The sequence below is a fragment of the Malaclemys terrapin genome, chromosome 22, assembly GCF_027887155.1.
Source record: "Malaclemys terrapin pileata isolate rMalTer1 chromosome 22, rMalTer1.hap1, whole genome shotgun sequence".
Taxonomy (NCBI): Eukaryota; Metazoa; Chordata; order Testudines; family Emydidae; genus Malaclemys; species Malaclemys terrapin.
The window spans coordinates 19793179-19819504 of NC_071526.1; positions in this window are offsets into that span (position 1 = coordinate 19793179).

Here is a 26326-nt window from a genome sequence, read left to right on the forward strand (position 1 = left end):
AGTCTGTTGATAATTGCCATACAATCCAGTGACTGTTATGTGAATGGTCTTTATTACCTTAAAATGGTAGCAAAGGCCTTTCAGTTTAAGTTTAGACCATCAGATTCATGGACACCACAATGAGAATGCCTGTGCAATCAGGGAAACTGTTCAAATTTCATCTGCTGTAGAGATTATCATGATGGAAGGGATTCATAAAACTCTGGAAATAAATTTAGTGTAATCCCAAAGAACAATAACCTGTTATGAAAAATCCCTCCTGATGTTCCACAGAGATTGGGATATTGTTTAAATTGCACTTGGTCTACACATTACATTAATTTTTAGTGTCCTGAATTTTTCTAAGTAGTAATTCGATGGTGACTATTCAATAGCTAAAACTAAGCAGTAATATATAAAAGAGCTCAGTTTATGGAGCTGTTTCTCTAGGATAAGGCTGAACAAAAATTGAAACTAAACCAGATACCCTCACTCTATGGTAATGGTAATTAATTAAAATAAAAAATGGTAGCAGTAAGTGCAGGTTTAGTCAGGGTCACACTGTGTAATGGAAGCCATAATCTCCAAAGGTTGCTTTCAAGTTCCAGGTTTCCATCAGATGTTACCTTACAATCTGCTTTGCAGGTTCACCTCCACATTTGTTTGCCTACGTTGTAGCTCTGAAGCAATAGAGGGGCTTTTGCTATGGAAAGAGGAAGCATAATCTCTTCAGTTCAACTCCAAATCAGAAGATGAGGATCCTTCCAGCACAACACTATTGTCCAGGCCCAGCAGCATCCTCCTCATGGCTCTTCCAGAGTAGCAGAGTAGCTACTGGAAGGTTCACGCAATCCTTAGCACAGCCATTCCCGGCTCCCTACAGCACACAGCCTTTCACATTACACAGAGCTGCTGCCCAGCCTTATCCCTACAAACACCAGGACACAGACAAGGTAATTATAGAAGACACACTGCCATTATGTGCCCCTCAATTCCATTGTCACCTACTGTTCACAGGGCCACTCTGTCCTGGCTTCTTCACTCAACACCCGCTCATGCTTATGGGTTTCCCAGAGATGGGGGTTCAGGTTGGTATTATTAGGGGTTTTTAAGGGAATTTGGACTTTGAGATTTCAGGTCTCCCCTGAGTTTCTCTAATTTATCACCCTGTGACTGATCTGGTTACTAATGTTGGAGTCAACCTGATATTACTTTAGTCTTTAGCATTCCAACCCCCTTTGCAGTCCCTTCTCTCTCAATGATGTAGGGCAAAGGTTTCCCTTTTGTTCACAGAGGGATTGGGCTGATCACCAATAGGGCTGAATTTCACCAACAATTCCCATTTGTGTGAATAAATGTAAGGGTTTATTTTCACAAAGTCACAGGTTTGTGTACATGATTTTGGGTGAATGTGCAATTAAACAAGACCTGAACCTGATTCATAAGAAGACAGAATAGGAAACATGAATCTGATTTTGAAATGCCCTGTTTTAAGAACACTTTCCAAAGGATTTCTAAGGGAATTTACCACAAAGATTGTAACATGCAAGGAACAGTGCATATTAGAGCAATCAGCCACCCTAGCAGGATTACCACCTTCCCCTCATTGATTTGGCTAAGATTTTTATTGTCTGCTGAAATGTAATTAAAGACTCCTCCGATGGTACCAATTAAAGACTTGAAAGGACTGGAGCTGGTGCTCACATTATCACATGGTGCAAGGCAGTGATGCTGTAAACATCCATTAGCCATTACAGTTCTCATTAGTCCTTGAAAAACAACTCATTAGTGTCCTTAGAACTGACAGGTAAATACAAATAATAGGATAAATCTATCAATAAATTCATTGTGTATAAAATCATGGTTTCTGTCATAGTGCTGCATTCAGTGACTAATCAGAAGGTTAAATACTCCTTGTGCAAAAATATATGCAAGTTGCAGAACACTTAGCCAGACAGATTGTGAAAAAATGGCATGCAAGAAACTAATGAAGACATCAAAGGTTTTATTTATATGTTGGGTGGGTTCATTTCAAGTTCAGGTTTCTATGAACTGTCACAGCTGTTTAGCCAAGGCTTAATTTTTTAAAGCATATTGGGTTGGTTTTAATTTAAATTGTGGTGGTTTACAAAGCTGTTTAAATCTGATGCTGTCTCAGTCCCTTTGTAGAATTCAGTGTAACTCTCAAACCCCAGTAGGTCAACAGGCAATAGATGTGCAGTACAGGTAATGAGAAGTGGAAATAACAATTATGTAGATAAAAATGCCAGTGTTACATGCCATCAGAAGGTACAATAAAGAGATATTTGCTTCTAGCAGTTGTAAATGGGGCACATGCCATTGTATGCAGTCTCGTCATGCCACCCCTCCATAAACACATTGAGCTCAGTCTTGAAACAAGTTAGGGCTTTTGCCCCCATTGCTTCGCTTGAAAGGCTATTCTGGAACTTCATTTGCCGGATGGCTAGAAACCTTTGTCTAATTTCAAGCCTAAACCTATTGATGGCCAGTATATATCCATTTGTTCTTGTGCCACCGTTGGCCCTTAACTTAAGTAACTCCTCTCCCTTCCCGGTGTTTATAGAGAGCAAATATATTTTCCCATATCTTTCACTTTGTTAAGTTAAAGAAACTAAGCTCCTTAAATCTCCCCTCATAAAGTAGGTTTTCCATTCCTCTGATCATCCTAGTAGCCCTTCTCAGCACCTGTTCCAGTTTGAATTCATCTTTCTTAAACAGGGGAGACCAGAACTTAACACACTATTCCAGATGAGGTCTCACCAGTGCCTGGTATAATGGTACTAAGGCTTGCCTGTATCTACTGGAATCCTAGGACTGCATTCTAGGTCTACAACAGCCCTTTTCACGCTGCATCACATTGGTGACTCATACTCCTCTTGTGATTGACTAATACGCCCAGGTCTTTTTCCTCCTCTGTCAATTCCAACTGATACATCCCAGCTTGTAGCAAAACGTAGTCCCAAAGTACAAGTCATTTCATCCCATTTCTCTCACTCCCATTTCTCCCATAACTCCCATTCTATAACTCCCATTTCTATAACTCCAGTTTTCAAGGTCATCCAAATCTTCTGAGAATTTTTAAGGAGTGAGTGGATGAAGTTCTGTGGCCTGTAATATGCAGGAGGTCAGACTAGATGATCATGATAGTTCCTTCTGACTTTAAAGTCAATGAGTCATCTCCCTGCTCAGTATTATTTATTTGTAGTACTGTAGCCCATAGGGGCCCTAAACTAAGTAGTCACAATTTTTGAATTTCTGCACATTTGAAAGTTTCTCCAGGCTTCAAACGTTTTTTGTTACCTGACTCTCTTTCTGCTATACCTTTTTTAAGATAGGTCAAACAAAACTGAGCCCAGTATTCCAGGTGATGGCATGCTGTTGATTTAAACAATGCATTATGTGTGCAGTGTTGTTTTTTCTCTCATTCCTTATTATGTATCCTAACACTTTTTGCTTTTCTGATTGTGGCACATGCTGGACAGTCCTCTTTGATGAGCTTTCCATTATTATACCACGAGTTGTTATAGATAGTTTAGAACCCACCAAGGTGGCTGATACCAAACCTGAACTGAGTGGGACAAAAAGAAAGGGGAATCTGAGACTGGAGGCAAGAAGCAGATAAGTTGGGCAGGGATCTACCAAGGAGGCATTTGCTCATGGTACCTGGGGCTAATGTGTCTTCAGTAACAGTGGGAGGAGAAAGGAAGAGTGTATATGCTATGGATGTAATTAGAAAAAAATTCAAACACCTAATTTCTGAATAGGATACTTGGCCTAACAATGGCATCTGGTCCTCTGTATTGGCAGTAACTTCCAACTTTGCGTCATCTGCAAATTTTATTAGCACACTCCCACTTTTTGTGCCAAGGATATTAATGAAAATGCTAAATAAGACTTGTCCCAAGAACAATCCTTGAGGAACTCCACTAGTAACCTCCCTCCAGCCTGACACTTCACCTTTCAGTATGACCCACTGTAGTCTTCCCTTTAACCAGTTCCTTTTCCACCTTTCAATTCTCATATTAATCCCATTCTTCTCCAATTTAACTAATAAATTCCCATGTGAAACTGTATCAAATGCCTAGATTAGATCTACTGCATTTCCTTTGTCTAGATAATTGATTATCTTCTCAAAGAAAGAGATCAGGTTGGTCTGGCATGATCTACCTTTTGTAAAACCATGTTGCCCTTTATCCCAATTGCTGTTTACCTCTATTTCCTCTTAATTACTTTTTCTTTCAAAATTTGTTCCAAGAATTTGCATACAAATGTGGTCAAACTAACAGCCCTGTAGTTTCCCAGATCACTTTTTATTTCATTCTTAAAAATATATTAGCAATTCTCCAGTCATAGTCAAACCTTTGCTATTGGATTTGCAACTTAATGTGCCAGTTTCTTTAATATTCTTGTATGGAGATTATATCTCTCTCTGTCCTCCCTCCCCACTCAGTTTGGTCCCATTAAACTGTTTAAATATGACCTCCACCTCAGATGTGGTAATTTCTACCTCCATATCCTCATTCCCATTACCCACCGTGCCACTACCCTTAATCTCTTCATTACCTTTATTAAAAAACGAGGCAAAAGTATTCATTTAGTTGTTGGGTCATGCCTAGATTATCTTTAATCTGCAACCCACCCACAGCGCTTAGTGGTCCCCCGTCCTTTCCTTGTTTTCTTTTTATTTGCATGCATATAGATCTTTTTACTATTGGTTTCAAGTTCCTGTGCAATGTCCTACTCCATTTGGCTTCTGGCAGTTCTCACTTCTTCCCTGCACTTTCTGACCTCCAAGAAGTAACTTTCCTTGCTGATCCATCTCTTCGTCCATTCCTTCTAGGCTTCCTGCTGTCTGTGAATACCTTGCTTGAGATGTTTGTTCATCCAGTTTGATCAGCAACCATTCCCTACAAATTTTTTCACCTTGCTTGGGATGCAGGTTTCAGATAGTTTCTGCAACTTTGACTTAAAGTAATTTCAAGCCTCCTCCACATTCAGATCCTCAAGTTCTTCAGTCCAGTCCACTTCCCTAACTACTTCCTTTTATTCCAAAGGGAAAACTTTACAAAATTAAAGCGCTCGTGATATTGGCATACCAGATGAGAACTAGTATAGAGAAAGCAAATCAGATGCTCCTATTTACCCATCCTCTGAATACAAGAAAAAAGGGAACATTCAATTAAACTGAAAAACAGAGCATTTAAAATCTATTTATTTATTTTTACACAACCTGTGGAACTCACTGGCACTAGCTACTACTTATACCAAGAACTCAGTCGGAGCTAAAGCAAACAATCTAACAGTATGGATAATGAGAACATCTACAGTTACAGTAGCGAGGCTAAAACATTTTTATAAGGATTTAAACCCGTGTGCTTCAGAGCTCATGCCAACCAGTAACTGATGGGTGACTAAGTTATTTCCTCTACTGACAGTTTATTGTCTAATTATTCACTGTGGGGTTTCTTATACTTTCGTTTGGGAAAAGTATCTGGTAGATCGGCCACTGTCAAAGACCAGATGCTGGACTGGGACTGATTAATGATCTGCTCTGAATATTGCTATATTTCAGTGTAAAAGTGTATCCAGGATGCTCATTTCATATTTACAGTTTACATGTAAACTTCTTTGACAAATGCTTAAAAAGAATTGCGAAGATAAATACATAATTCAACTTAAATGTCATAAACTATTAAATAAATGCAAGGTTCTAAGAAATTAGACTAAAAAAAAATCAACACTAAAACTTACTGCAGCTCTCTGGTGGAAGAACTTTCAATAAGGACTCAGCACTAAAAGATACGATTGCTTATAACGTGAATTTTCCTTCTAATGCAAGCCCACCTCACTGCAGCACTGAGCACTTGGCAAAAATATTTTTTTTCTGCTTTCTCTAGTTGGCAGAGTTATCGCTAAATTTTTTATGTCCAGCAACTTCCAACTGTATATTTTGTCTAATCATTCTTGTCCATTGTCTATGATCCATATACTCGATTCCCACGGAGAACTTTAACTTAATTAATTTTAGATTTAAAGCAACAAAAAGTCTTTATAGTAAAAGGAAGCAAGGAGAGAATGGCTTGTTAATTAAAATGTCACTTAGGATATTCCTTGCTAAAACTAAGATTCGTGAGTGTTTCCTTTCCTTACAGGGCCTTGTTCTGTAACATAAATGTAGGGAACATACACATGATGGGTGCTATTATGGCTCAAGAAGCCAACGCCTGGCTGAGACAGGGGGAAGGAGGACCACTACCCTAGCAGTAGTACCTGGAGCCACTTTGTGCATGCAATGCAGGAGCAGGCATGACAACTCTACAGGTGCTAAGGGAAGTACATGCTGCAGCCTTGCTCTACGGATTCAACGGGTACAGCCGGAGGGGCCTCTCAATGGGATCTGAGGCACCAGTGATGAGGTTAGGGCCATGACCCTCCAGCAGCAGAACAGGGAGAACATTTTCCCAGTGAACTCCAGGATTAAAAGCAAGCCTCATTATGGGCTGCCTTCTGCTCAGCGGCAGGCTCCTGCACCCTCTCTCCTCTCCTGCATTTAGCCCATTGCATTTTGCCATCTCCGATACCATTTTCTGTGCATAACCAAACTTCCAAGGCAAAATTTTTGTGAACTACTTTGGTTGCAGAACAACTTTAAAATGCCCCGTCCAAATGCATGTCACAAAGATTTCACTGAATGTGGGTGCAGACATTGCTCTACTTTGTCTCCTATGGAACTCTAATTACATGGCAACAGGCCCCAACGCTATGGGCTCTAGCAAGTGATAGATAGCTCACCATGATATGACGAGCATGTCCTGATCTAAAGACAGCTTTGACAAAGTCAGTTCTACTCCCACAGAGGTTGCCAAGGAGGAGACCAACTATTAGAAAATAATTAAACAAGATGTAAGAGAGACATGGTGGATGAGGTAACATCTTTTATTGGACCAACTTCTGTTGGTGAGAGAGAGAAGCTTTCAAGCTAAATAGAGCTCTTCTTCAGGTCTGAGGTCTCTCACCAACATCAGTTGGTCCAATAAAAGCTATTACCTCACCCACCCTCTCTCTCTAATATCCCAGGACCAGCACTATTACAACAACACTGCATAAACACGATGTAGTCGTTTTAAATCATTTCAACTCTGTAGGTCAACAAGCAACAGAGACTGAGAACAGTGGGATTTAACTGCCTGTTAACCCCAACCTTCAGAAAATCCTAGCCCTCAATGAGCTGAAGAATCTGAATGGCTCAGCAGGGACAGGCTACAATCCCCTGGAAAGGAAATCACAGTACAGATAAAATCATACAATTGTAGGGCAGGAAGAGACCTCAGGAGGTCATTGACTTCAAGTTCCCATGCTGAAGCAGGATTCAATATACCTCGACACTACCCTGACAGGTGTTTGTTAATCTGTTCAAAAAACATCTAGTTTGACTTCCACACACACTGGTTTTAGACAAAGCAAAAACAAATTTATTAACTACAAAAGATAGATTTTAAGTTATTAAAATGGATAGCAAACAAATCAAAGCAGATTACCTAGCAAATAAATAAAACATGCAAACTAAACTTAATATACTACATACATCGGATAGAATAGCAAATTCTCACCCTAAATGATGATACAATGGGGCTGCAGGCTCTTAAGGGGCAAGCTGCATTAACTTACAGCTTGGAATGCCAGGTGTTTCATTCACAGGATAAAAATCCCTTTAGTCTGGGTCCAGCACTTCCCCCCAGGTCAGTCTTTGTTCCTTAGGTGTTTCCAGGAGTTTCTTTGGGTGGGGAGTCAGTGAAGAACAACAATGATGTCACTCCCCTGCCTTAAATAGTTTTTGCATATGGCAGGAACCCTTTGTCTCAAAGCTTGGTTCCCACACCAGTCAGTGGAAAAACACTGGTATCCCAAGATGGAGTCCAGCACCAGGTGACCTGGTCACATGTGCCTGTAGTGTCATAGTAGCCGTGAGTCAGAGGCTGTTTGTAGCGGCCTCAGGAAGGTTCCGTAGTGGGAGATAAGCGCTCTTGTACTTACAGAAGGCATCGGAAGAATGGATGGGTAAGTTGGGCCCTCTGAGGCCTTTGTTTTAATGGCTGATTTGGGGGCTTGGACAGTTTGTCCCAGTGGCAAGAGATGCTGGGCCCCAGTTTCATTGTACAGGGTACTCTTTTACTCCAAAGCATCATTTATATCTAGGTTGTTTTCTCCTTCCCCCTTCAGAGTGGCTCAGCCTTCTCATCATCTTTATTTCCCCTTTTGTTCTTTGGCTGTCCCTCAAATGTAGGAATTCCTCACTTCTCCCCTTCTGTCCTGATCCCTCCCTGTCCAAGTTGTCTTCAGTGGAGTGACATTAAGTTTAGGGAAGGAACTGAATGGCATTAAACTAACAGAGCAGCTAAATTTACCCCCAGATTATGAGAGGGGCAGCTGGCTTTCACTTGAAAACGGTTACATTTAAAATTTAGCCAAATTATTTTGTGGGTCATTCAAATGGGAACTTTTGTTTTAACTCTTTCACAAAAATGAAGAAAACTTTACTCGTTTTGTTTTAGACAGAACATAAGAACGGCCCTACTGGGTCAGACCAAAGTTCCATCCAGCCCAGTATCTGGTCTTCTGACAGTGGACAGTGCCAGGTGCCCCAGAGGGAATGAATAGAACAGGGAATCACCAAGTGAGCCATCCCCTGACGCTCATTCCCAGCTTCTGGCAAACAGAGGCTAGGGACACCATTCCTGCCCATCCTGGCTAATAGCCATTGATGGACCTATCCTCCATGAATTTATCTAGTTTTTTTTAACCCTATTATGGTCTTGGCCTTCACAACATCCTCTGACGAGGAGTTCCACAGGTTGACTGTGCATTGTGTGAAGAAATACTTCCTTTTATTTGTTTTAAACCTGCTGCCTATTAATTTCATTTGGTGACCCCTAGTTCTTGTATTATGAGAAGTAGTAAACAACACTTCCTTGTCTACTTTCTCTACATCAGTAATGATTTTATAGACCTCAGTCATTGACAGATACTATTTCTCCTGACTAAGCCTCTTTCTTTTGTATTAAACAAGAATCTCAATCTACATTTTAAATGTAATTTGCCAGATTGAGAACCTAAACAAATGTATTTTAATGAACTGGCACAATATTTATGAGGATGATTCTAACCATCTGTAATTTTAGTTACAAACTATAGATTCTCTACTTAGTAACTATCAAGGCCTCAAAATTATGAGTTATTCCTAATTAAGAATTGCCCAAATATCAGGCACCATAGAAAATATAGAACAGGAGACCAAGAGAATGAAAAATCCAAGATCTAATGGCTAAATTTCTTCAATAATCTAAAGAAGCTCAAAGTTGCTGCAGGTTTTCACAAGAGTGTACTGCTGGTGCATATGAGGAGACATTCACAGCCAGGAAGAAAGGGAAAAAGTAAATGAATTAAAATCATATCAAATTATTATGAAACATTGATATTATATGATGTGCCAGAAACATTAGTAAAATAAGGAACTTGATGGAATCAAATATTATAATTAAAATGTGCATAAAAGTCAACTATAAGTTATACAGCTTTGGGCAAAGTATTGCTAACTTTAATGGCAGGGTTTGCCTGGTGGACAATCCTGCTAGGAAAGATTTGATTTCTTTTAGTTTAAGCGCTAAAGTGAAGAAGGCTAATGTTTGCAATCAAGCATGCTTATGCTATCAAGTTAGGGAAATGCACCTGTGATGAAAGAGGCAGTAAATAAAAGAAACTGAAACCAAGAGGTATGTTTATAAGGATACTTGACCACAGAGTGGAATAATCAGAAATATAACTGTTTGATTAATAATGCACAGACTACGCTCAACCATACAAACCAAGGTCCCACCATTATTAAACCAAGGAGAACAGAAATGGAAGATTTATAGAGCTGCTCCTGCCTTCTGGAGAACAGGTTTTGAAGAGACTTTGCATTATAGAAACTGTTAAAACAAGTTTAAAGAACATCAAAGAACATGGAGGGACTTCTTTGTATAAATTATATGAACTTTAAACTGGATATATCAGCAGCGAATTGAGAGACTGCAACTTGAGGAAGCATAACTGCTGAGCTGGGATATACCACAAGGGGCCCATAGAAACCACTTGTGTAGGTCAGTTGCTGTCTGGAGCAAACCAGCCAGTGTTCAAGATATGTCCCAACCCAAGTTGGTTGTACCAACAGTTATGGCCTAGTCTTCCTTGAATGCTCCTTTAGCACCTGGAGTGGCCAGTAGCCTCACTGCTTGTTTGACAGGCTTCCTGCTCCTGATGTACTTTAAAAAAATTGCAGTTAGTTATTGTGTCTTTTGCTAGTTGCTCTTCAAATTCTTTTTTGGCCTGCCTAATTATACTTTTACACCTGACTTCCCAGAATTTATGCTCCTTTCTAGTTTCCTCGGGAGGATCTGGCTTCCAATTTTTAAATGATGTATTTTTGTCTCTAACTGCCTCTTTTACTCTGTTTAGACATGCTGGCATTTTTTTTGGTCCTCTTATTTTTTTATTTAATTTTGGGTACACATTTAAAGTTTGAGGCTCTATTATGGCATTTTAAAATAGTTTCCATGCAGCTTACAGGCATTTCACTCTTGTGACTGTTCCTTTAAATTTCTGTTTAACTAGCTTCCTCGTTTTTGTGTAATTCCCCTTTTTGAAGTTAAATGCTACTGTGGTGGGTTTCTCTGGTATTTTCCCCCCTACAGGAGTGTTAAATTTAATTACAATATGGTTTCTATGACCGAGTGGTTCAGCTATATTCACCTCTTGGACCAGATCCTGTGTCACTTAGGACTAAATCAAGAATTGTATTGTAGGTTCCAGAACCAGCTGCTTCAAAAAGCAGATATTAATGGTGTCTAGACATTTTATCTCTGCATCCCGTCCTGAGGTGACATGTACCCAATCAATATGGGGGTAGTTGAAATCACCCCATTATTAATGGGTTTTCAGTTTTTATAGCCTCTCTAATCTCCTTGAGCATTTCACAGTCACTGTCACCATCCTGGTCAGGTGTTCAGTAGTACATTCCTACTGGTAGACTCTTATTATTCATAGAGATTCTATGGCACTGTCTGATTCAGTTAAGATTTTTACTATATTTGACTCTACGCTTTCTTTCACACATAGTGCCAATCCACCACCAGTGCGAACTACTCTTTCATTCCTATATATTTTGTACCCTGATATTACTGTGTCCCATTGATTATCCTCATTCCACCAAGTTTCTGTGATGCCTGTTATATCAACATCCTCATTTAATACCAGACACTCAAGTTAACTGATCTTAGTATTTAGACTTCTAGCATTTGCACACAAGCTCTTATAAAATTTGTCAATATTTAGTTGTCTGCCTTCATGTGATGTAATTGAATAGGATGCTTTTTTGTTTGACTGTTTCTCTTCAGTTCCTACCTGTACTTCATCAGCTACTATCTTCTCCTCTTTATTAGGGTATAGAGTACCCCTTCAATAAATCCTCCCCAAGGGCTGTTTCTGTCCAAATCATGAGCTCCTCCACAACTGTTGACTTTCCGTGAGCCTCTAGTTTAAAAACTATCCAATTGGCACGAGTGAGGCTCTATTCTGAGGGACTCAGTCAAAAATCTAAGCAAGTCACTTCCCCAAAATAGTAATTAAGTTTAAGTGTTATTTTCTATTGTGGTTGTGAGAGTTGATTCTGAAAACCTGAACGGTTATATCAACCAATTTTCCAGTTTGTGTTTGCCAAATCACAGTCCAAAACCGTTTTTGCCTTCTTATATCTTATACGATTATAGCTGCTGTTTTAAAATATTTAATAAAATGCTATTAAACTAATTTCAACCCTGGAGTGCTTTTCTTTAGTTAAGCAATCAAATTTAAAAGAATCTTAAGAAAGGTAGGACAGGTAATCACTTAAGCAGTTGCTTAACAAAGGTTTGTTTTATACTCTCTTTAATGTAACTATTGAATTTTAAGGGACAGTTTTCCTATATACTCTCCTCATTTTCTATATTTTATAGGAGATTTTTTTTCTAGTCTTCCCAGTATCTTTTCTTTTTCCTCACTCAGTCTTGTGGCTATTGCCTACATTCATTATACGCAAGATTTTGTACTCCAAGTATCCCATGAGGATACTAAATCAACTAAAATAAAGCATGAACAAATGACTTTTCTTACAGCCTTATATCAAAACACACTGGGCAGAGTCCACAGCCTTTTTGCTGGAATTTGAAGGGGATTCAGGATGAAGAATGAAGCTTAGATTTTGAACAGAGGTAATTTCTGAAGGTGGAATCATAGCTTAAGTAACTCTCCAGAGAATTTTCCTGATGCAAAGCTAACAAGACATTGCGATAATTTTTTAGGAACTGGCTTCATTCCAAGTTGGATTTTAAACACAGATTATAAAGCAAACACCATCCCCCACAAGTATTAAAGAAGAAGAAAATAACAGAACGGGGGCTGCAAAAATGGTCTCTATTGTGGGACCAAAAAACGTCAATCAAGCAGGTTGACAGGCATCAGAGATTGACAGACAGGCCCTCTCTCTTGACTTCAGTTATCTGGGGGAATGGGAAAAGTGTCTGCAAGAACATGTTAAATTGCCAAAGTCATTACCAGTTACCAATTACCAAAGAAAAGATAACAAGGTGTATTTTAAAAAAATCGATGCAACAACACGCATTTCAATAAAGGGAGTTTTTCAGAACTTTAGAAAACAAAATGAACTATTTAGGGAATACACAATGATTTTCATTGAATACCAAACACTCTGCTAAACTAGCAAGCTTTGGAGATTCACCATGTTCTCTTTCTATTTTAGACGGTGCCAAAGGTCAACCAACAAAATATTTCCCTTTGTTTCTTCTTAAGCTTGACTTAAAGAAAAAAGTGAGTTCTGCATCCCAGTGATTACATCCCAGACTCTGAGCTGGGCAAATCGGAACCAAAAAGCCAGTTTGGTTTCCAAAACACATTTATTCTGCTTTCAGGAGTAAAAATGTAAATAAGTTCTGATAAAGAAGAAAGTAACCCTTGTGTCTGCCAAATTTGCTCATTTCAATCACCTAGTCAGAAGTGAGCCCATATGAATCATATCAGACCCAAAATGATCTTGAGATGGGCTGTAGAAGCATGAAATACCACAGCCTCTTTTCCACACTCTTAGGGAAGTAATTAAAATATTGTCTCAAATGTGTATAAAATATAGAGCTAATTACATCTTTGTGTTATTTATGCTATTCTAAGCAAGTTTTAAATTTTTTAGTAACACTTTGTTGTTCACCTCTCAGGAGCCTTATGTACTTTTAATGGAAAGAAGGGAGGTTTTTCTCCCCTATTCCCTTTATATATCTCTAAACTGTATCTGACTCAGTTTACATTGGCTAGATACCCCTTAGAACTTGTGGTGGATTAGTTCATTCTTCTAGAATAACTAGTTTTTTGTTTGTTATTTAAAAAAATAGCTTTGCAGTTCAGCTTGAAAATTCCTTAAAGATCTCACATTCCTCTTTAAAATTTGCAGCTCTCAGACACTTAAACATCTTAAAGGAATAGATGCAATCAGAGCAACTATCACTAGATGTGGATAAATTAACCCCTCCCCCACACCAAGAAGCCAGAAAACTACTCACTAAACAAGTTGAAAATTCCTCTAAGATAATTCAGCCCATGTGTTAAATGTGGAATAATTGGGGCTAGCTGGGTCACAGTTACCTGAGACAAGATGGATGTTTCCCCAATTCTAGAAAAGGTGGGTGAATATTCTCACTTTTGTACAGTGAACCAGCAAAAGGCCTATGGACCACTTAAACGCCACTTAAGTTCTATTTTGAGGGCATGAATGGTGCATGAATCTTGTGCTGGTCCTCTCCACGGGGGTAAGTTAACCCCTAATATTTTAGCAGAGAGAGTCTCTAACTCATTTCAAGATAACCCTGGCCTTCAAGGCAGACACATCTCTTATTTCAAAATACAAGGAATTTGATTCAAGTTTTGTACCGAGACAAAAAACAATACATTTTATTGTAGCAGAGGAAGATATGCATGTCTGAAAATGCTTTCTACTCTGTTTCTCTCACTAAGTATAGCAAAACAAAACTATTTTTCAGGAACACAAATGTAACTGAAACAACAAGGAGTCTGGTGGCACCTTAAAGACTAACAGATTTATTTGGGCATAAGCTTTCGTGAGTAAAAACCTCACTTCTTCGGTTGCATCCGAAGAAGTGAGGTTTTTACTCACGAAAGCTTATGCCCAAATAAATCTGTTAGTCTTTAAGGTGCCACCAGACTCCTTGTTGTTTTTGTAGATACAGATTAACACGGCTACCCCTGATACTTGACACAAATGTAACTGAGTACTGTTACAGTAGCATTTCTGTACAGTGCCTTTTGGGAATTAAGAGATAGGGGCTTATACTTCACTGATTTATTGGAAGAAGTGGCTTTGTATTCTGGGGAATGGAACCGCAATACCAACTGGTAGTTTAAATATAACACAATACATGTAAGGGGAAATTTTCACAACACTCAGCATTGGCCTAACTCTGCTCCCACTGAAATCAACCACTGAGCATTTATGAAAATCCCACCCATAACATAGATTTATACACACAAACACACACACTCACTCTCTCTCTCCCCATAAAATTTAAAACAGAACAGCCCAAACAAACAATCACAAAAGTAAATCCAAAATAGATGGAAGAATTGTGAACCATTAATGACAACTAATTTGCAATTGTTAATAAGGCGGCAATTAGGAATATTCATTTTATAAAAAGCTATTATTCTAATCATTTATGTTAATCTGAAGAATTTTATTATGCTCATGTATAAATTGACAGTCGTCTATTGTGGACGGTTTGCAGCATCGCTCAGACTTCATGGGTCTAATTTTAAACCTTTTGAATTCCATACAGGAATCTGAAATAATTGAGTAATGAATTTCTAAATTCTAATAAGCATTCATCTAAAATACTGAACAGCATTGTTGCTCCTCAACACTTAACTGTACAATAAGAAATCTATTCAAGAACAATGTGCTTGTAGTCTCCACTAACTCCTGCTTTTCAGCCAAAGGGTGCTGGCAGTAGCACGGCCACCTCTGACATACAAAACACCAGGACAGCCAGAATGAGCCTAAGCCCACAAAACTGGACAGATGGACATGTCTGCTGAGCATCCTTCCAGATCTCCTAGGACAGCTGGCTCAAAAAAAGGGACAATCCTGGGAAAACCTGAGCAGGTGGCAGGCCTAGCTGGCAGACAGAACAAAGGTAGTCATTGTAAGCTGCATTCAAACCTGCAGTATGGAGTGAAAAGTTAGAGCTGACAGCAATCCCAACTTGGTCAGGACACTCCCATGCCAGGAAACTGGACTCCTGGCCACCGTACTAAAATTGTTCCAGCAACGGGCTCCTCAGTCTCCACTCCCCATATAGGGTATGTCTACACGGCAGCTAGGAACCTGTTTCCCAGTGCAGGTAGACAAGCAACGTGCTAGCTCTGCTCAGCTCGTGTGCGCTAAAAACAGCAGCATAGTCGAGGGCAGCCCAAGCGGCAGCTCAGGCTAGCCCTTGAATCTAAACCCACTCAGAGCCTGTCGATACATGCTCGGGTGACTAGTCTGAGCTGCTGCCCGTGTGACCCCCCAGCTACCCTGCTACTTGTAGAGCACTAGCTCAAACAGAGCTAGCACACTTCTGTCTACCCATGCTGGGCAGCACGCTCCTAGCTGCAGTGCAGACATTCCCACAGAGCACCTGCAACTGCCGGGGGCCTTCTGCCCCTACCCAGCACCACCGCTCCTCTAACTGGAGGGGAGGTGGAAGGCATGCTGCAACGCAGCCCACCTGCTGCGTGTAGCTTTTTAAAAAGGGAGGGAGAAGGAGCAGACTGTTGGAGCTGCCATATTTTTTACAGGCGGGAGGAGTGAGGGAGCAGAGTGGCGGCTGAGTCACTGCAAGGGAGCAAGGAGCAGAGCGCGCACTGAGCTGCAGGAGTAGGAGCTGGAGGCTAAAGATCTCCTGTACACTACGGAGAGCTGGAGAGGCAGCAGCAGCAGCGAGTTCCTGCAAAGAGGCCTGAAGGATTGTTCCCGAGGAAGACTTCTGAGAGCAGAATTTAAGCAATTCAGGGACAGGATTAATTGATTTGTTTGTGGTCTAAGAAATGGTTTTTAAATTCCTCGACACCAAAGGGAGCTTGGCCACTGAGTTCGCTGGAAGCGAGATCTAGCCCATACTGCAGTATACCCTGGTGTGCTGCCTACTGTAAATATCGTGGCCCTAAAAGCACAAACACAGAAGGGGAGATGATATGGAGTAATTTACGTGTTGGGTATTTCAAGACAGCTTCCAATCCTTTGCTCAGGTTTAAAGACCTTCACCTCAACCCCTAGAGAGGGGGAAAACCAATCGCCTTAACATCTCCCCCTCTAGTATGAAAACTCACAGAGGCAGATCCAGAAACACAAACAACAGACGGGAAAGTCACTCAGGTAAGAACATTCAAGATCAGGAGTCGAAACAAGAACTACTAAGCACAAAAAACATATAGAATTTAATACCAAAAAAAGACCCCGACCGTGAGAACACGAGTGCTTAACTGTGCAACCATAAAGTCGAGAAATGCCAAAGTTAACATTTCACATACAAGTTTAATTCTGCTCCTTGTGCATATGCATTATGATACGTACAAAGTCACTTACTATTTCCCAAATAATGCAATATAATTTCAAAACTTTCCCCCTAGACTCTCAGATATGTGCAATACTGTTTTGTAAAACAGTACTTTGAAATATTTTTCCCATTCCCTTTTCTTTATGTCATTAATATAGTGATGCGGTATTAGGGTGTCTTTACTGAAAGACTCTTTATAAGAGAAGTTCTCTCTAAGATATGTATTTTAATAATTGTAAGGACCCATGTACTATACATTTTAAACCACCCATGCAACCTTCCTTTAGTGTAATACAGGACCATTCAAGTGCAATTTTCTCCGGAACACTCAAAACGTACATCTCAGTGAGGGTTATCCCATGCCAGATTTCACCTTCCAAGTCACAGCTGTTTCCTTCAAAAAAGTCAGAAGATAGGAAATCAAATTCTGTTAAGGCTATACATGAATGTAATAGGGGGGATTAGAATGGAAACTGCTATGCCTCCTTCAGCACAAGTTGTTGTTGCCACTACCATAATGTAGTTATTCAAGTTCCATGCAAAATAACTAAAATATTTTATGTATCTGACACAAGTACAGTGAAAAAATGCACAACTATGTGACCCAATTACCATACTTGTAATATAGATACTGTAGTGAAGAGTAGGAATACCTAGGTGAGGTTAAATTAAGATAAATAAATGAATTAGTGGAGATATCCCATCTCCTAGAACTGGAAGGGACCTTGAAAGGTAATTGAGTCCAGCCCCCTGCCTTCACTAGCAGGACCAAGTACTGATTTTGCCCCAGATCCCTAAGTGGCCCCCTCAAGGATTGAACTCACAACCCTGGGTTTAGCAGGCCAATGCTCAAACCACTGAGTTATCCTTCCCGCCTCTGTCAAATCTGTCAAATTCCAACTATCCTAAAGTAGCTATCCTGTCCTAGGATCAACCTATCCTAAAAGCAATGGGTTTCCCAGCAAAGTTACCCTTAGTGCCAGTACAGACTCTCTCCCCCTTTCGGACCATCTGTTTTGCTCTCCTTATCTCTCCTCTATTCTCCTGGCCAAAAAGGTTACTGCCAGAGAGTCAGTTAAATACATCCGAAGTTCAGCAGACCGCCAGTACCAGATACAACAGTGAAACGGCTTTGCATCCAGGGGGTTGTGAACATAGACAGTGAGATACACTGGATAACATCTAAAACTAGGAATACTGTGTTCTCCAGTAGCAGCTTCCTGGAAAGGACTCCCAACCGCTTCACAGACAGCATACCTCCCAATCCCCCTTAGAGTTGCTATCCCCATTTTACTGATGCACAGGAAGACTGAGTGACTTGCTACACAGCCCAAAAGCTGGGAACCAGAACTCAGATCTCCCAAATCTCAGTCTTATCCGTTAATCAGTACACTATGCTTCTGCCTACATATACATCAGGAATAGCACCGTGACCTAGGTCATATCTATACCTGTAAAGGGCATCTCCATTTGTGAGCTAAGATCATATTCACACCCTCAGGAAAGCTGTGGCCTTTTCCACCTACATTGTACTAAACAGCAATTATTTTTCAATATTTATTCATTCATTCAAATGTAAACCAAAGGGCAACCGTCTCAAACCATAGACAATATTTTAAAAAATACACACAAAAAGCAGACTCTGGCAATTATCTGCAGATAAAATTACCCTGGCAGCAACAGAAACAAACACAAATGCAATAAACTCCACTAACGAAATCACCATAAGAGGCACACTCCAACCTCCAAAAAGGGGAAATGTATTTAATAGGGTTAATTATGACCTATTAATTATACAGAGAGGTAGCATGGTAAGGCTGATACAGCACACGACTGGCTATGGTTACTAATAACACACAAAGCCTATTAATATGGATGTGATGTCAGGCAGGAGTATTAATAGTGCTGTGACACACTGTTGATACTAATGATTTTTTTGGAATAAGAAATGTAAACAGACAAATTTTAATAGACTCATTCTACCCTCATAATAAAAACAAATAGGCAGCAATATAATACAAGAAGAAGCTGTCCTGCATTTCAGGAACCAAGAGCTGCTCTCAGCTCATGAGGTCCCTAGAATCACTTGATGGAATTATATAGCTTTGTACGACATTTCCACTGTGTGCACGAGTCATGAAATTGTATTTAACATATAGGGCCTGATTCTGATCTCATACCAATTTTACTCTGATGTAATGCCACTGGCCTTAACGGGATCACTCCTGATTTACAGCACTGTACATGAGATCAGAATTAGACCCACAGCAATTATGCTTTAAGATGTTGACCTGCTATTAGTTTTGAAGGGAGAAAGCGTTTAGCAGGCTATTTCAGGGCTGGAGGCACAACCTTCTAACACACAATCAAAGACTTGTTTTAAAGATTTGAAGTTACTCTCTGCAGCCTCTGCATGCATCCAGGTTGACATTCAATGGATGTACCTCTGCCATCCAGCACAAAGTCCTCTCAGTCACTAAATAATGTGATCAAATCAAAACTACTTTCCATACAATTATAAAACATAACAGGTTACAGCAAAAAATGTAAAATCTCCAAAGCAGCTCAAAGCTAATTAATTTCTATTACTAGTGAGAGAAGAACCACTTAACATGGCTTTTCTTATTTAAATTACCATTGACGGCACCTGCTTTCTTATTCTTGGGAAATCCTGCTACAATACTGGTTAAATTATGTAAGACTGTAGAATTTATGAAGATAAGGCAATTAGCATTACAAAAACAATTCCATGTTACAATTTATAGTGAATAGAAAGAGTTATGATGCTCTGTTAAATGGCTCAGTGATGCATTACATATTTAGTTAATCCTTGTTGTAGTTGTGAAAATTTAGGGCTAAATGGTGTCATTATGTTCAGTAATTAATTATTTTGTTTCATTTGGTGGGTACTTCATCTATATTGTTAGGGAATAATGCAGCAGTAATGAATGGAAAATGCAAAGGTCCATGTAGCCATTGCTTATATGTATAAATGAGCAACAGGCATTTCGGGAAATGATTGAGCCTCCAGTGTTGTCAGCAGCAAACTTTACCATTAAGGTAGAAAACATATTTCTATGCCCTGAAAAACTGATCCTCTACATTGTGATGGTTGAGTTACAATGTTCTTACAATTCCCCCTCCACTCAGAAACAGATTCAAATTAATCAGCTACAAAATGTCAGACCCCCCAACTCTTACGTGCACTCTTTTTAACCTGCAGGTGCCCAGGTACTGGGATTGCTCACACGTACATAAGCCTGATATGTGGTTTTAAGCAAAGCAGATGCAGTATCTGCCCATGCTGTTATGCTTCCAGCCTTTCAGGAGTTAATCCTAGACATATTCTGCAGGTCGAATAAATTATTTCACTTCCACCAGTCACAGAAAGAGCAGAAGAGCGTGTTCCCTGCAATTCCCCTGTGCCCACCTGAGGTAAATGCAGGCTGGATTCTAATGCCAGGCTGAGGGTCTCCAATCCCCTGCCAGCTGAAGGTGAGTGGAAGGCACGGTCCTGCTCTCATGGGAGTGTGCCATGACTGATGGATGAGGCACTAACTGGTAAGATTTGCTGGTGCTGGTGGCGGAGACATTTCCTGGGGCACTATTTACAGGGTATTTTATAACAAAAGCCATGCTTCAGATTGACTAGACATGCCGAGAAAGAGATTTCCCATGGCAAGGCTGCAGCTGTGACGGTTCCAGTCTTGATGTTTCCCTATATTTGGTGTGGAGGACATTGGCCCAGAGTAATTCTGATGTGAGTGCTTATGAAAATATAACAGTGCCTACAGGTTTGGAGATGGACCAATAAACCAATCTTGGCTCTTTATTCTGGTAGTGGGCCGTGCTGGTCAACAGCACCCTTTGCTGCTAGTATTCGAGTAGGACAGGAACTAAGAAGCTTCTTTCCTTCTAAACTTGAAGCCAACTTAGTAATGCTCAATGGGAAGATTAATGCAAATTATATATAAATTCCCTCCGTCCATATCAGGTTTGTTCACGGCAGTAACCTGTTTTCTTCTGATAGCAAAGGCAGTAATGGAAAGATGATTGATGTTTGCTGGCACTGTCTTGTTTATAAATAAGTGAATGTTGAAGCTATGAAGCAAACGCTCTGACAACAGACTCCAAAGGCCTCCAGCAAAGCTCTGCCAGTTCTTTGCCTCCCAGTTCTCATCTGAGCTCCATTGTGGGGAGCAGAAGAAAATAGAAGTTTATTTCAAAGCTTTCCAAAGCAAAGCTAGTGGGAGGAGCCCAGCACAACCACCAGCTGTTGCCCTGCAGAGCCTAGCTCAGCCATCCATGGGCCTGAAGCTGCTGCTGCCACCACTCTTGCCTTTCATCCTATAGGGACAATGATGTGGTTAAAAATGTCAGATCCACGCTGAATAAGAGTTCCATCTTCCAGCTGCACTGCACCCACTTTGCTTAATGCGCTTTAAAATTTAAATCATCTCCCTAGTGTGACCCTTTCCCAGTCCTAGATGCCCTATCTAGCTTTCTGTCTGAATATTTACAATGTACACATCACCATAGCATGGAGGAGGCACAATGCAAATAATGAAGAGTGCACCTTACATAAAATAAGACAGATCTTCAAAAATTAACTCTATCCTGCAGTCTTCAGAATAGACTGAAACTTTCAGGATGTGCTTTACTAAATCTCCGCTATATTGGCAAAAAATACTCCTCTGCTGTGTCCACTAAAGAAGCTGAATGGGTCAATGAAAGACGAAAGCAGTAGTAACCATGCAAAATTCTAAAGTCTTCTCCCACCTGCAGAAATATTCTGCAGTGCCTCAAAGACACTCTTCCAATGGAGAAATCGGTCTGCCTGTGAAAACGTATCTGCACATTGCAAGTGACCAAGCACACTGTTAAGTTATTCAGCAGCACTCAATAAAGCAAAGGAGCCATTTTCTCTGAGGCTGGAAGTGGCTTGTGCAGCATAAACCCTCCATTTCATTCAGTTGGCTGGGAACCTCCCTGGACTCTGCAACTGGTTGGGATTAATTCATGTATCTGAATCCTCCCAAGAGTGAGAAGGAAATTAAACAAAATTCTATTCAGCCAGGCTTCCTTTCCTCAGAGTAAGAACTTTTACCGGTTTAAGTACAGTTAGCTCCTGATTGCCTGAGATTTCTAGTCGGGTTTGTCAGCTTTCACTGGCTTGATTCCGTTATCTAATGCAGACTTTCAATATGAAAACCCAAGGAGGAAAGCCAATGAGCCAATTACTTTGTTTTGGCAAAGTATGCATGCTGGAGAGTAGCAGGGCTGCTAACAATACAAAGGCAGGCTTTGCCTTAATTCAGATCTCTAGCAGGAGGAATGCTCCAGCAGTTGCAGTCTCTGCCTAAGCCTAAGAAATGTTCCACACTAACAAATGGCCACACTTGCAGCAATGGAAAACGTCCTGCCTACCCTTGGAAAATCACTAGCCAAAACCACGTTTTGTCCCACATCTGACGATTTCCAAAGTGCGTGTCCATTTTTCTAAACCACTAGGGATGTTGCATACCCTGTACAACTGCACCTTCTGGGAAATTTTTATTTTTTACTTCCTATCCTAATATTTTATATGGTGCTGCTGTCTGCAGTTGAACAGCTGAGAATGAGGGTAGCCAAGAGAGAGCAGCAGAGTCACCACTGAATAGAGCTCTCTCTAAACACTTCGTAATTCTATTTGGTAAACACTTGTATAGCAATAGGATTGTTATGTATTAGTAATAATTCAGTAGTGTTTAGAGACTTTCAAATAATGTTATATGAATCAAACAACATCCACAGCAGGATCAATTCAGCACAAAAGGGCGTGTTAGATATTTCACATTTCTCTGTGTCCAGAAAAAGCAGCAGTTCGTAATTGCTGAAATGTGTTATTATTTACACATGTGGCAATTCACTATAACTATATGGCCTGATTTCCAAGGTGCTGAGACCCTAGCTCTGACTGCAGTCAATGGAAGCTCTGGGCGCACAGCATTTAAATCAGGCCAATACAAATCTCATTGCCATCTATATAGATTTATTTATTAATATTTGAAAGTGGGTAAAGAGCAACAAAGCAATTTTCTTCAATATTTTTTTTTCAATAATCCCTGTAATCCTTGTACTGAATCCAGTCCACTGTCCATTTCAAGATCATAAAGGAACATTTCTTTTTTGGTGAAGCTCATTAAAATAGATACAGGATCCTGGCCTCACGCCAACGTAGCTTCAACAGAGAATACAGGCTAAGTATGGCCCTATCAAGCATGTCATGCGAATATACATTGTTGTTTGAAATCATTTCGCAATTGTTCTTTATATCTTTAAGGAGAATGTTTCTGTAAATAGATCATCTCTCAGAAATACTCACTTCACTTTCTTTGATAATGTAAAAAGAAAAAACTTTCAAATATCACAATTTGCAAATTAAGACCTTTAAAATAATGGGATGACTGCTCTGGAATGGGATTATTAGGATAATATGATGTTTAAGTGGGGCTCTTTGCCTCTCAAAGGACTTGCCTGAATTTTGCTGAGCTCATTTCACAGGAGACCTCAGAGATCAGTTATGACTTTTATTAAAGTCAAACCAATACCTGTATTCGCAGAAGCCTAAAGGAAATTTCTTTCTGTAACTCTGATTGAAGTTTAATGGGAACTACACAAAGAAAATTTACTTAACCTCCTCACCTATCTCTTCCACTGTGGAAGTCTAGTCATCATGTGCTCTGCTCCCAGGAGACAATATCAAAGATAGTGCTTCTCAATTTCATAATATTTTTCAGAGTAAAAGATAGGAGACAGCTGCATAATCCATAACTACATGAGAATCCCACATGCATCTGATTTTGAACCTTAATAAACTAGTCCTTTTCTGAAAAGCAATGCAAATTAATATGCTGTACACATTAAAAAGACAGAAACCATAATGCTACGGAGATCTAAAATGATAGATGTATTTCTAACACATACATATATGCAAGCCAGAATCTTTTAGGGCTTCAGATGATACAATGTACCATTCTGAGATGTAATTATTTTTATATTCCTATATTAGCAATGAATTTGTAATATAATTTATATAGAAAGGAAATAGAACCTGCTCTAATCGGGAAGTAGTCCTGGAGCACAATAAGGCCCAATAGAGTCAATTTTACAGTGTACACCAGCATATATACATCCCAATATGCTAGTCAGCAGTTCCTCTTCCTCTCTCTCTGCTCAGATAACACAAACTGGGCACAATCCTCTTCCCCTATAATTGCTAGTTACCACTGTCTCCATCTTCAGCTTCTTTGTGGGACCAGTAAGCACATGGCAGAAATACACGCAGGCCCTAGAAAGGTTTCCAGACTAAGAAGACTGACATGCTCAATTTTGCCTACCACCATGCAGGGCTCTTCAGTCACTTATAGTGCTCCAGGCAGGACTGAATGGCAGTGAATTCAGATAGAAAATGGTAAGTACATCAAAGGGGCCTTCCCAGGACTGACTGACTTTTCACCAGACCCTTGCATTGGTGAAGAAGCAGATCGAGTTTGCTTTATCAGCACTGCAGTTGTCTGGGATGATGACAAGAGGTCGATATTCTGCATATGCTCAATTACATCCATTAATGTTCCATTACATTGTAACAGTTCTGCAAGAGCGCTAGATGGAAGGAAGAGGCCTTTGCAGTGTTTATGTGGAAGGATATAGGCCACATACTTACAGGCTGCACCCATGGGCAAGGGCTGCCTGGTTCCTTCACGGATGCCCTTCATAATGCCCTTCCCTCAGCTATTGAATGGCTACGCCATTTAGACTAATATGTTTGACTTAATTGCCTATGTAGATGCAATTGAGAAATACATATTTATTATAGGAGGGACAGCATGATCCTTACCCTCCCACTCGGCTATGTCCCTGTTCCTGAGAATGGAAGAGAAGCAATCTTTGGGCTGGAGAATATAACTGATAGTGGGAAGTGGACGCTGGGCCTAACTAAAACATTTCGTGACCTGTTCTTATGGTGATTGAACTAGGAGGATGTGGACTGTGCCTCCCTCCTACATGCGGTCTCTTCCTCTTCTTTCTGTATCTCACGCTATAAATCTTGTTTTATTACCTCAAATGTAATTAAAATATCAATTTGAATAACACTTGTTAAGAAAGGAAAAGCCTTCATCTAATTGGCTCTGGGCTGTTCTGCCTTGAAATTCCACGAGACCAGGCACTGTGCATTGAGGTTTTCATGCAGGATACACCACGCGCCTGTGGAATGGGCTCTTTGTTCACAGGATCACAGTAACCCTTTACTCTTCCTTGACTTTTTTTACCAGAATTTGAAACCAGAACTGAGAGCTAAGTATGGATGGACCAATAACCTGTTGATTATTATTTGATCATGCAAATAAAATATGCAAAATAAAACACTTCCCCATATGCACAAAGCGGCTAATTAGCTGCAAGGGAACAACTTGCTGAAAATAAACCAGAAAGACATTCAAACAACATCTGGGACAGTAGAAGGCTGTAAAATGCAGTGAATGGAAGTAGTACAATTCAAAATACTCTTGTATAGTGATGCATAGTTCTCTTGCTATGTGACACCCTGCATGTGAGTGCGCAAACATCTAATCTTTGACGTGCCAGATAATCATATATTAACAAACAACAAGTAAGATGCACGGCAAACTCTGTGCAGGAAAGTGAGTCATTGGACAAGAGAATGTCGTGATGTCCAGGTTACCCTTACCAACCATTTCCAGGAATGGTTTTTGCTCCCTACTTATTCAATTTCTGTGTAAGATATACCTTTCCTATATCTTACCAAAAACCAGTATTCATCAACAGGGGCTTCTCTGTGCAAGCCAGATACAGGGGGAGAGGCGAACAAGGGGGCAGCTAGGCAGAAACTACTCTCTCAGGGTAAGTTTGATGGGGAAAAAGAAGCCTGTGTAATTTATACTGAGCAGGATCCCACTTGAGAAAAGAAGCCGCCCCATTTTATCCCCTCAGAATTGAAGATCATATCAGAGGCCTTTAAATGGGCCAAAGCTGCATTAGCCTTCACTCAAAGCAGCTTATCTCATTAGTGTACAGAATTCCGTGATCCCCCTCATTTAAATATTCAGTTTTGTACCTTTTTAGGATTAATTCTCCTGTCATGTGCTTCTCAGATTTGTGGAGAAAGGCAAAAGCACTGAAAAGTAGAAAAAAGGAAATATCCATTTTCTATATTAAAAATAACTTCAGAAGATAAGAAATAAACTTCATAAAATTTGTAAGTTTAAACTGATTACCTTTTGCTGACCTGAATCCCCGTGGTTCACAGCGAGGCTGCATGCATGTCTCCAGAATCAGGATCAAATCTCTCTGTAGAATGGCTCAGTGAATATTTATTAGTAAGACTGGAGGAGGCAGCTTCTATATTAATCTCCTTCTGACAGGGAGAGAAGGCCAGCAAGCAACCTGTGGAGTAATCAGTAGATTTACCTTTCTTAATTCATTTAGGGAGGTTTATGTCAACTTTTTCCCAGCAGTAATTAATAAGAAGCTTGTCTGCTGCACTCAGTGGCAGCCGTGTTCTCTGACCCTTTGTAAGTTTGGAACCAATATTTGTTGAGAGAAATGGCAGTTCTTCCAAGAAGGGATCT